Source organism: Pseudopodoces humilis, chromosome 7, assembly GCF_049639895.1.
Source record: "Pseudopodoces humilis isolate 2021_Gansu_Grassland_sample_001 chromosome 7, ASM4963989v1, whole genome shotgun sequence".
NCBI classification, from domain to species: Eukaryota; Metazoa; Chordata; class Aves; order Passeriformes; family Paridae; genus Pseudopodoces; species Pseudopodoces humilis.
In genome coordinates this window covers 21240266-21253213 of record NC_142206.1, presented here as the reverse complement: position 1 = coordinate 21253213, position 12948 = coordinate 21240266, and the positions used below count along the sequence as shown (strand labels likewise).

General features: G+C 35.0%; 1 protein-coding gene across 2 annotated transcripts in view; it reads left to right on the top strand.

Moving 5' to 3' along the window:
• LRRC4C (leucine rich repeat containing 4C) overlaps nucleotides 1–12948 on the top strand; it is a 490474-nt gene that overhangs the window by 191106 nt on the left and 286420 nt on the right. The gene's annotated exons all lie outside the window — the stretch shown is intronic.

Genomic DNA, 12948 nt, shown 5'->3' with positions numbered 1-12948 from the left:
TTTTAAAAAAATAAAATTATTTGTGTTATAGTAAAATAAGTAGAAACATTTTCCTTTGCATATTTATTGTCTTGAATTGTATAGTGTTGACCTGTGCTGTGGAATGGAAAATAAGGGTTTAGACAGTAGAGACTGTGCACAAAATGCTTAATGTGGAGGTGACATAATCACTCTTCAGTACATAAGAAATAGAACAACTTTCAGCAGCTACTGCTCTCTTTCTTGGATTAAACTTCTTTTGCATTGTATGACAAACTCCACAGTCCAGATTACGTAGAGTTTTTCTCTGTCTTTGTATTAAGATTTTGTTGTCAGCAGTGATTGTCTGCTCCTCTTTGCTGACCCAAGAGCAAACTGATCCTCAGCCAGAGATTCACATCTCTGATTCTCTGTATGCCACATATCATGTCTTCATCGTTCAAGACATCTCCAATGCATCAAAATTTACCAGCATCCTGGAGATATTTCCTCTCCTGTTTCTCATACTGTGCTTTTTTCCCCCTTTTCACTTTCAGAGAAACCCTGAATTTATTTTTTTTTCCCTTCTTAAAATCCTTTTTATGGATTCCCTTAGAGATATGGCATGTTCAGAAATGTTCTTAATAATATATACTGTTCCCATACCACTATGTTAATTCTGAATCATATGCATTTTGGGGGGGATTCTTTCAAATTCTCTGGCAAAATAGTTTTGACAGGAGCTAAAATGGTATAGTCAGAGCTATTTCTGTTCCAATTAATCTTTACATTAAAAGGTGTTTCACAGAGAGCTCCAGAAGTGAAAATTCATCTTTCTGAAAATTGCCAATTTCCATCATCATTGTAGCTGGCTAAAGAACTGTTTCTAGGACATATAAAATTAAACTGAAGGAATCTTTTTTCCTGACCTTCAAACAGGCTAGTGTTACTAGCTTCCAGTAAAACTGCAGTTGATATATTTTGTGGAAATAAACTAAAAAATGATGAATTTAGGCAGGCTCAAGAACAATCTTAGCAATGGTGAGAGTTATTAGGTTGCAGGACATTGAAATTTCTCACAACTTTCATATTTATCCTAACACTGCACTGGTCAACAGACAAGAAAATATATTCTTAGAGACAACATTGACCAAAATAAAATAGCAGCACAGAAGTTGAATTAGTCAGTTGACCTTATGTATCTATGTCCTAATCTTCTGTAAAGAATTACTTGTTGCTGCGCTGCTCAGGCCAGCACTGTAAGTCATCTTATGTGTGGGGTCTCTGAATGCTGGAAAAGTTCATTCAATTTGCAGGAGTAATGATCTCCCCACTGTGCCATCCAGCCCATCCATTTTTTCACATGCTGTGCTGTATCATGTAAATAATCCCTTCTAAAATGAAACATCTCCATTTGGTGCTTCTGTTTCCAGTTGTGTTGATTAAAGAGAATGTGGAGTATTTTTTGCTCTTTGGTGTTTTTGTTTTGATTCTGCTTAAGGAGTTTATTATGATGATTTAAATTGAAATCCTGGTAAATGAGGTATTCTGATAGGAAGTTGCAGTTATCTTTCTTATTTATCTAGAAAATCACAGAAACTTTTTATTTTGACTAATGCATATTTATGCTTCCCCAAATTGATTCTTCAGAGTATTGCCTGGTCATTTATTCAGTACATCATCCATCAGAGCTTTGGAAGGTGTCAGATAAAGGTTCCTGAAACTAAAATTCAAGAACAACTGTTAATGATGTGCCCTTTCCCAGAGACCTTAGCTGTCTGTCTTGCCCTTAAAAATTAAATATTAGATCAGTCTTGAAACGTGAAGTTTCTTGTCTTGTTAAATTCTTTGATACTTGCCACAAGCTTCTATTATAACTTTACACAGACCTATTTTTAGAAATTTATGGTCTCTCTTCATATCACAATTCTTACTGTGAGAACATAAACACATTCTACTGAAAGCGTGGGCACATTATTTGGCTCTTACTTGCTTCCAAAGCATCTAGTGGCCAATCTTCCACAGACTGTTGGTAGAGTGTTTTCTTCTTGGTGTTCTATGTTTTCTGTTGCTGAAATAAGTCACGTGTCAGGCAGGAGGAGAAAAGGAAATTATGCTCACTGCTATATTTAAATGCCAGCTTAATGTAGTCTTAGTTTGAGTAAGTATTCATCGATTTTCTGTGCACTTGCCCAAAAATGCAGCTTCTATGTCTTGAGGAAGGAGACTTTTTTCATACTTCACTGTTTTCAGGTCTGAGTATGTAGCTATAAAACTTATATTTTGTCTTTCAAGGAATAAATGAGATCCTGAACTTTTGCCTTTTCCTTCAACAGAAACACATTCTGTGACGAAGCATTCTTAGCAGTAATCTGACCATGAGGGTACCCTGTGATGTAATCAGATCAGATGACTCCAATATTGTAAAAATTTAGAGTAACATGAGAATTTAGAATTAAAAAATACTGGACACTTGACATAGTTTCTGTGTAATGCATTTTCTCTGTGTGTGTCATATATTCTATCTATAATTTACAGAAAGAAGTAAATATAAATGTATAAACATGGATGCAAGAAACTAACAGAATTAGACGGCAGTAAAATACATGCAAAGACAGAATCAAACATAAATAGGGAGAATTAAGCAAAATATTAGCCTTTCCAAACCAAAGACTCTGGAGCTGATGGTTTGATCTTGGTTGGGTTTGCAGCTATGCCCTGGCAAAGTTTGTAAGAACAAGACTGACATCATCCTGTTGGGGCAAGAGTGCAACTGCTCTACTTGGGTCCACACTGCACCTGTCAGCCATGTGCATCTTTCTGGCTATTCTCATACCTAAAACCTTCAGATTTCATACTGGAAGAGAGAGTGCTTTTGTAATGATCAGGTAGAGACAAGAGTAGAGCATTGGCTTTCTGGCTAAGCTTTTAAAAGAGTATCGCCAAGGATGAGCTAAGGAATGAAAGTATTGGGATTGACCAATGTCAAGAAGAAAAATGAGGGATGTGACCACCTTGCTTTGAGATGATTTATCGCTCAAGTAACCCCAATAAGATACCAGTCTCAAGGTGTGAGATTTAGAGAGGAGCAACAAGTCAGCCATAGCTCAAAGTAGTCACGGGTTTCTTCTCCACACAGCAATATGTAACATTTTGGTCCAATAGGCAGTTGACACTAAACTTGTTTCTACTGAGTAATCCATCACCTTTGCCTAATTCTGCCGCACTATGTCTGTCTCTTAGCCAATAACCTGGCAGGTCACCTACTCATACACGTATCTCTATTACATGTTTTAGATCCCTAGCCTACTCTGTAAGTCATATTATTACAGTACAAACCTCACATTATTTTACCTAATATAATTTCTTACTTAAGACATATTCTTACTTACGATTATAGGAACATAATTTTATAATTTTTCTACTTAATATTTGTTTACCTTTATCATTACATTAACCCAAGCTCTTTCCAAGGCTGCAGATTGAACCCTTCAGCATCTGTGGAAGTTTCTATTTTTCCATTTCCCACAGACCATGTTGTACTTACCAAGTGGTTACTGCACATTTGAAGCTCTAGTGTGCATGGGAAGTTAAAAAAACAAATGTGTTTAGAGCCTTTGTGCTGTGCCATGGTACCTGAGCTTTGAATCAGGATGCTCCTGATCAAGGTCTTCTTACTAAGTACTTCTAGTCAAGGAGTTTGACTGAGGCTTAGGAAGTCAGTTTTCTTTTGTGGGTTGCTGCTTTCAGGAATACAGGTTAGTCACTGTAAAAATATTCCTAAGAATAGACAATTCATACCCTTGCAGTGCTGGCACTGAGAATTGCCAGTGCTCTGTAACCTTAAAGCTGGGCAGAGTTTAGAACATTTGTCTGAGTCCTTGTGTTACAATTATTGCATTGTTAGTAGATTCATGGCCTGACATTTGCTACTGTCATCATAACAACCATTGTTGTAAGAAAGCAATATTCAAACCTGAACTGGTTCAATGCCTGACTCCTGAGAAAACACAACTGACACTAATTTATGGTCTCAAAATATGCTGAAAATTCCTATTATTTTTACTTGCGTTGCTCCAGTCTGTCCCCTTGAGGCAGTAAGAAGGAAAAGAAATACGGTAGAGAAACTGATATATGTTGAGGAAACACAGTTATTTTCTAAAAGCATTCTTAAGGCCTCCCTCATCTTTCAGATATTCAGGATAGAATGAAGTGGGTGTGGGGAGATCAGAGCTCTGTTTCACTGATTTATCTTTAACTTTCGGTATGTCAAACTTATTTAATTTTCAGGGCTCCCTTCTTCACCCACCATAAGCAATCAAGCAACACTAGTAAGCATAAAAACTTCTGATTTAAGTGTTTCTTTAATTTTAAACCAATTATTAAAAAATACCAGTTCATTTATATTTTCCTGCTTTAGTGATCAGCATTATTTGAATCCTTCAAGTTGTTCTTTCATTTAATCATCATCATCATTATATCTCATTTTCGCCTTTTAAAATATGCCTATTATAAGTATTTTAAAAGTATCTTATTTGTCTGAAAGTTTTTCTCAACTCCTTCAAAGGACAGAGGAAAATAGAATAAAAGTGTGTTCTTGTGTATTGATGTGAAATCATTTTCTGGGTCTGTGTTTCTATCACTTCAAGGTCTCATCTTGAGATGAATGTTGCCTGGGAACTGAGAACCAGGAGAAAGATTCTCCCTTACTAATAGAACCATCTTTTTATCTCTCATCCTTACCTTCAGGTGTTCTCTGTGTCTGGGGAAATTGGCCTGAAAATTCATAATTCTAGGTGTGAGACCAGAGTTAAATATTTTCACAGGAATGTTTAAGCAGAAAAAAAGAGAGGTGGCCTGGATTTGTTGATATTAGCAATGGAGAACAAATACATGAAGTAATGGTTATTAAATTACTTTGACATGGTGAGTTACTTCTTAGAAAGTATAAATGCAGAAAAGAATTGAGTCTATCTGTAAGTAGATCTTGCACTAAAGGCCTACACTTCTCTGCACCAAGAGCAACCTCCTTCAAATAGAAAAAGATTTCAAACCAGGGAAAATGTCATTTTATATAGAATTCTCTATAATTTTACATAGGTATATTCCTAAAACTACTTTACCATCTTCCTAAGTAGATGGGGGAATGGATTATGTTATTCAGCATGAGATCATGACTCAGAAAAATATTACAAAAAGACAATGGTCATTATACCTTAGTAGCAGAGCAGGAGAGAAAGGTGGGAGCACTTCTAAGTGAATCTGAAAGGTTTGCAAAAAGATTGTTTGTGCAAGAATTATGGACAGAAATCAAAACAAACAGGAAGGCATCTTCCTGGCATACTAGCTGCATTCTGTAAAAATAATGATATTAATTGTTGTTCTCCTAGTGTATTGCCAGCTAATTCCCTTCATAACCAGTAGATCTCTCCAGGGTATATACTGGAATCACTTCCCTTATTGTTTTACTAAATTCACCTCACACATCTGTCTCAAATCCCCTCTGATCTCTAGCCTTAAACAACCTGAAATTCACCTTCAGAGTCCTTTGCAATTCTTAACTTTTTGTTTCAATGCTGATGTCTTTCAGGTCTTACCCTCGGAAGCTTTTGTACTCATTTTGGATGGAGTAGCATTAATTTTCTTGGGAGTAGCTTGTGTAGATTTGTGCTGAAAACAGTGCTGATAACACAAGGATGTTTTTGTTATTTCTGAGCGGTGCTCACATGAAATCAAGACTTGATCTTCATCCCCCCTGGCCAGCAATGAGCAGGCTGGGGCTGCACAAGGAGCTGGGAGGGGACACAGCCAGGACAGCTGAGCCCAGCCATCCAAAGGGATATTACAGACCATGATGTGTCGTGCTCAGCAGTGAAACAGTGAGGGGAGAAAATCTGCAGGTGCTGCTCTTGGTTAGGGACTGGCTGAACACTGGTCAGCTCGTGGTGAACAATGATTTAGATATTTTTAATCATTTGCTTCTCTTGGGTTTATTTTATTTATTTTTGTTGGGAGTGGAAAAAAACATCTACCTTTTTTGTCATATTAAACTACTCCAACTTATGACTTTTCACAGTTTTAGCATTGCAATTCTCTCTCACACAGCAGGGCAAAAAGTAAGCAGGCAGTTGTGTGTGTTCATCTTCTTGCTGGGTTTAAAAAGTGATATTCATTCAATTCTACAAATAATTTCCTTCATTTATATTTTTTACTTTCAGATGAAAGTGAAAAATTTCTCCTGCTTCTTTTAGCACTTGGAATGACCTCTAGCTTGCATTAATTTTCCTTTCTTCTGATCATATTTCAAACTTTCCTTACAGACTCTTTTTCAGAGACTTACAGTGTGGGGTGCTCTCCAGCTGTTGTGACTTCAGTTAGCAATAAACTGATTCCTGTTTAAACTCTAAATTAAAAGATGAGGACAAAAGTATGGTGATAAGTATTATTATATTTGCTTTATTTGTTTGGCTGTTGGACTGGATTAGTCAGGATTCTGCTTACATGCTGTTACAAGGTTTTATGCAGTGCTTTGTAATGAATCTGCTGGTAATACAGCAGTGTAGTTTTCTGAAACTACAGATGAATTATTGGCTCTTTTTTAGTATGTAGGTCAAAAAATGTGAACTCATTTTTGATTAAAAAGTTGATAATTGCTTAATAATAATATTGTTAATACGTTTTTTTAAATTTCATTTTCTTAAAGTTTATCTATAGACAATTCACAAATACATTCAAGCTCATAGCTAACACTTTTTAAATTTTGATTAGTTTCAATTATGTTTGTAGTTTTAGTTTGCTATTGAAAGGTTATACAACTAGTCAATGCCACTGAAAATTTTGAATTATGTATTAAAGGAGGTGGGTTGGTGTCACTTAAATTCTTTATATTTTCTATGTGATGTTCAATTTACTTCAGTATATATTCTAATATTTGCGTTTGGATTTATTTATAGTGACTAGTTTCTTTCCTGATAATACTGATCTAAAACACCCTCAAAAATGAGGTGTAATTTGATCAATACCAATTTAAATAAAAATATTAAGGGAATATTTAAATAAGGGCAAATCAACATCTGAAAATAAATATTACAATTTCCAGAAAGCATTTATTTTCATATGCTACCTCTCTTTGTTTTGGGAAGCCACCTAGGATTCCTATTTCAGTACAACAGTGCACCTTTCCTCTGGTTCTTTATACATAACTGATACAGAAAGCTCTTATGCCTATTCACAAGACTATTTCTATTCTGAATAGAACATTAAGGTTTTAATTCTGTTTAAAAGCAGTGATTATAAGCAAATTTCAATTATATCTTAAGATAAATTTTAACTTTAGCAAATGTTTATGTTCTGTTATGATAAAAAATTTCATATGTACAGGTAAGGGCATGAGTATAAATAAGTTAAATCATTGCAAATATTGTAAAATAGAACTTAATTACTATTTTCTAATTGTTTTCATGGATGTTATAGCCTTTTAGATATTATATTAAGAAGCATCTTTCTTGACAACTGACAGGAATTTTTTTAAATATTCTGTATTTTTCTTATCCTTATTTCTTATCTATTTCTTATGTGTTTAATAATTGTCACATGGGAAGCATCACCCCATGAGATCTGGTAAAAAATCAGTGTTATTGCCTGCTGTGTCACTTATGATTTCTGCTTTTATTATGACTGACAGTTCATTATTACTTTTTTTTGCAGTTCCTGCATTATGTTTCTTGCTTTTTAAATATTCCACCAAATTTACATGAACGACATTGAGTTCCCATGGCATTGTGTGGACTGTTTTTAGGTTGTCTACTGTTTTGATGATGTTGGTAGTTCCATGCAAGCATTTAAAGTTTAAGGAGGTAATCCATGTTTGAACACCTGTTGGAAAAGAAGCACTTTGCTACATTCACAAAATGCTAAGAAATTGCCAAGAACTGGATTACATGTTTATAAACACAATAAAGAAGGTTAAGTAACATTTTGCGTTTCAATTATGAGACAGTCTCAGAATTGAAATGTGTCATGAATTGTTTTCTCAGTTCTATTTTAACCAATATGGTCTCCTTTTTGCTCACTTTTGAGACTGCAATAATACAGCAACCAGACTGACTTTAGTTTCTTTACATGCAGAGCTTCAGTTTCAAATCTAGTAAAGCCCGTTTAAACTTATGCACTGACCTTGTTTTTTCTGAGCTCTGTACCTATGTTGCATCAGTAATCTCAAAGAACTTTTACTTCCCCTCTGCTAAATTTGCAGATGAAATAACATGGCAAAGTTCACAAGGGAGATATGAGAAGTGAGGTGAATCTTGGATGCATTAACCTGTAAATTTTGAGTGTCGCTTATCAGGACACCTTAAAATCCATTGATTTCAAGCAGCTCAGTTCTGTAAGTGACCAGGATTCACAAATACCCTGCCTGATTCTCTGTTTTTTTCCCCCCAGTAAGACATGGACTGCCAGAAGTGAAGTAGAATTTGCTTTCTTTGTCTTCCTTTTTGCTACAGAGATTTGGTCCTGCACTATATGTGAATACAGAAATAATGTTCAAAATAGAATTGTAAAGCATTTGGCTAAAACAGAGGAAACACTAGCTAATCTAATGCCTACAACATATTTATTACTACTCTCTTTGTGGGAAGCCCTGTTCTAGGCTCTGAAAAGATTCTGCATTTTTTCGTAATGTTAATAAATTGTGAAAATAGGTTGGTTACAATAATGTCTTTTCTAGGCAGTATTTTGCATTATTTATGCATTTATTAGGGTTAAGGAAAGAGGGCAGGAGAGTGTACTAGGAAAGAGTAACTCTCTAGAGGTGGTGTAAAAGAAAAATTCCAAAGTCTTTGTACTTTATTTGTGAGATGTAGTATAACTGTTAAACCCCAAAGCAACACCACCTGATGTTGTGAAGGTTCTTGCAGCCACAGACGGCACTTTCTGCAATAAATTCAGCAATTTCTGACAATCTGTGTATGACTCCTGGAAGCTCAAAGTGGTACTCAATTCACTTCCTATGAGCAGCTTTCACTGATTGTTCCTTGTGCCACAGCTGTAAAACAAACAGAGAAAGCTGTTGTAAGAGAGGAGCTTGTGCATTGTAGGCACTCCTGTACCTTAATGACTCTGTGTGGAACCAATGCCTTAGAAATATTGTTTGAAGCTATCACCTTTCCTTATGGATAAAGCACAAAACTATACCCAAGCTTTCCTGTAGTAGTAAAAATATTATCTGCTGCTTAGCTTTTGAGAAGTAGAGGTACTGACCAAAACCTGAGCTCTTCCAGTTAATTCAGTGTAGCTGTATAACTTCTGAAATGTCTGTTTTAATAACACCAGCACTAACTTGAATTGTTTTGCTCTGCACTTGTGTTGGCTCTTAGACAGTTGCATTCTGAATTCTCAGAAGGATTTTGGTTGAGTAGTTGTCTATGACAGTGCTGTATTTACATTCTAATGTTTTTAAGGGAAAGAAATAATTTGAAATATAAGAACAATGTTACATAAGCTTCAGGTATGCTAACCCAATTTCAGGATGAATATTGAAGCTGAAGCAAAGTCCTTAATTGGCCCTTCTGTTTACCCAACACTACTGAAATTAGTCACATTTCGGTCTTTTTTTTTTTTTTTTTTTTATTTTCAGCAAAAAAAGCTGTTGTTAAATTTTCTCCCTATTTTGCTCATTATAAGCACTGTTTTAGTCCCCTCTACACTATTACCTTATGCTTCTCTAAGTTAATTTAAGTTAATTTAAAGGGACTGACTAGCACTGAACATGTTCTGTTGTGGTCTAATTGGCTGGTCTTGTGTCAACTCTGCTGTTCTTTGTGTTATCCAGAAAACTTCATTTACTTTGTGTGGTAGTGTTATGGGTTGTCTCTGTGGCAAAACCCCCCAAAACCACAACCAAAACAAACCAAAAAATTATGGTAGAAAAGCAACATAAAGATGGAGTTGTGTGCAGAAAAAAATGTCTGTATAAGGATAACTTTGGAAAGGCTGGGTCAAAATGTGACTTATAACTACAAAAAGAGTTATAAGACTTTATAAGGAGAAAGTTTTAGAAAAATATTAGATTTAAGAAAATATAAAAGGCATTGTATGATTTATTAGGGTAAGTGAGCATATAACAAATGCCTGAAAAGAAGATGAGTTTTTCAGTGAATATTCATGACGAAGGGTTAAATACAAGTATATTTTTAATAATAAATTAAAATATGGGCAAGAATAATTGATAAATATAAGTTTTTTATTTTTTGTATTGTGGTATCCTAGAAATTACTTAATTAGAAACTGTTAGTTTTGGAAAACTTGCAGGACAGACAGCTTGAAAAGAGTCAGCATTGCACCTAGCTGGGGCTTTTAGAGGACTATAAAGTACATTTAACACATTATCCTGCTGCTGAAGTGGCAAGTTAAAATAAAAAAAAAATGCAATAGAAATATATGTATGACATAGCAATATTTCCATTTCACTGAACTGCGGGTGGGGCATTTTGTTTACTCTGGGTTCTGGAGAATTTTTGATAAATACAAAAATTGTGATAGTAGGAAAAAAAAAATTGGTGAAATTCCCAAAGGTTTGTAGTGTGGGTTTTTACACTGAAGAGTGAGAGCAGTTATTTCCATTCTCACTGCAGGTGAGACATAAAGTTGTGGTTTTTATTTTCTAACTTTAACCAGTGGAAATATGATATTAAGGATAGCAGAGGTATGGAAAAATACTGTAATGCTTTTTATTAATAGTTTCTCAAAGTAACTAGAGGGCAAGTAAGCAGAAGACTGTCTGAACATCCTTGATTCTATTTCAGTAAATTAGTATATGTGCTTGTGGATTAGTTGAATTCTTCTGAAGTCCTGCATTTGGAGGATGTTAATAAATAAAAGTAAGTGACACTGCTCTGGGGGTGTGGATGTTTAGAACATCTTACACACCTTGCTGTCTTTCAACTTGACGTTTAATCATCGTTCTCTTAACTACAATGTTTCAAGCTCAAGACCCTCTGCAGTGTAGACAACACTAATTATAACACCCTTGACTAATGTTTGTGTAAAATTTTATAATTACATCAATATTGCATCATGCTGATTAAATGTGGTTTCATATTTAGAGTATCTCACCTTTACTTTTTTCTCTTACTACTTTTTCTCCCTTAAACTCACAGTGCTAAACTTTCAGTAGTGCTTATTAATACAATACGTTTTTGTATGAGAAGATAATTGGTTTCAGCTCTTCATGTTTAACAGTGGTAGTTTTGGTCACTATTTGAGAATGGGCTGTGAGACAAACTATTTTAAACTACTTAATATTTTTACTTTTTCATAAAACCATTATACTCTTTCCTGAATTATTTTCTGTGATATACCATACTAATGACTTCTTAAATGTCAGTAAAAGGATTCTTTTCCCCAAAGTTTATGTTTGACTCTGGCTAAAACTCTAGTTTCATTTATTTTTCTCACTCAAATTTCTAATATTTTTTCTCTAATGATCTTTGCTTCCATAAACTGTATATTCACAATAAGCACATGGTATCAGGGGCTGTGTGGTCACCGTAGGCCCTAATCACACTTACACTCTTAGGTGGCGGTCATAATCTTATGTGGCTACACACATGGGTGTGAAACAAAGCTTCACTGCATTATCCAAGGCAGAGAGGCTGCATTGAACTGCTGCATTCTTAGGCAGGAATAATTTATCTTTTTGCTGGTCCTGTGGAGATATTTCTATGAGAGTCAAAGCAGGTGAGCCACACATGAATGAATCTTTGGAAATTTTTTTCTTACAAGAGACATGATTTGGTGAGAGAAAGGTTACAGCTACCTAAGTTCGACATGTAAAGATCATTTTACTGTGTATATACATTTGCTTACTCTCTGTGAATCCATGCATGACTTTTGAATGACTGGAAGTCATCAAAGCAGGCAAGGGGCTATTGGGAATAAAAGGATCATAGAATAGGTTGAGTTGGAAGGGCCCTTTTAAAGGTCATCTGGTTCAACCCTTCTCTTGAGGGCAGGGACAACTTCCACTAAATCAGGTTGCTTGTAGCCAGTCTGTATTTCTTTATGTCTAGATAAATGCAGGATGTCAGAATCATTGTTCCATGAAAGGCTGACAAAACTGGAAAGCTGTTATCATGCTACCAGCACTCATTCCATGAGCACCTGCATGCCATCACTTGTTGCTTTGTAAGAATTTGATGAACCTTTAGATGGTGAGTGGATTTATTAGACATAACCTGACACTTTCTCTCACTGCAGTTTAACCTCAGTGATATTTTCTCTCAGTCTTTAAAGGTTAAAAATTACTAAAAGCTTTGAAGTAATTTTTTTCTTATTTCCTTATTTCCTTATTGTTTAGTGTCCTCGTCTGTAGAATGGCTGAGGAGTGGTTCACAGGGGTCACGAACAGTAAGGAAAAAAACTAATAATTTAGTTATTCAGTTAAAAAAAAAGTCAGGAATCTGAAGGAATACATTCACTTGTCAAAAATGCCTGAAATTCCCTGTTGACATCCAAATTCTACAACACTGATTGAAATCTTATAATGACTTGTTATTTTAGGATAAGAAACAAAACTTGCTAACTAGGGCTTGTTTACAGGTGCATGAGGCAAAATTTTTTAAATAATTTTAATTTCCTACTAGAGGGAAAGTTATGCCCTCTTAGACTTCTGTCAGAGGAGTAGAAATGAACTGCATATCAAGTATATATACACATGTATATATGTATAGAGTAGTCTTCATTCTCTTGCCAGCCTATTCCACTCTTAAATTGATTTTACTGCAAGAGTCTATTATTCAGCCAACCTGTTTCTTTTCTTCATGTATTCTCATTAATACATATTGAAAAGGGATAAAAGGAGGTACTCAGGGATATAATATGCAGGATTTTCTTCCAGTCCTTTTCCTATTAATATTCAAGGAAAATCTGATATTTTTTTACATAAGAAAAATGTTAGGTTTTTTTTGGACACGATTCCATTTTCTGTTA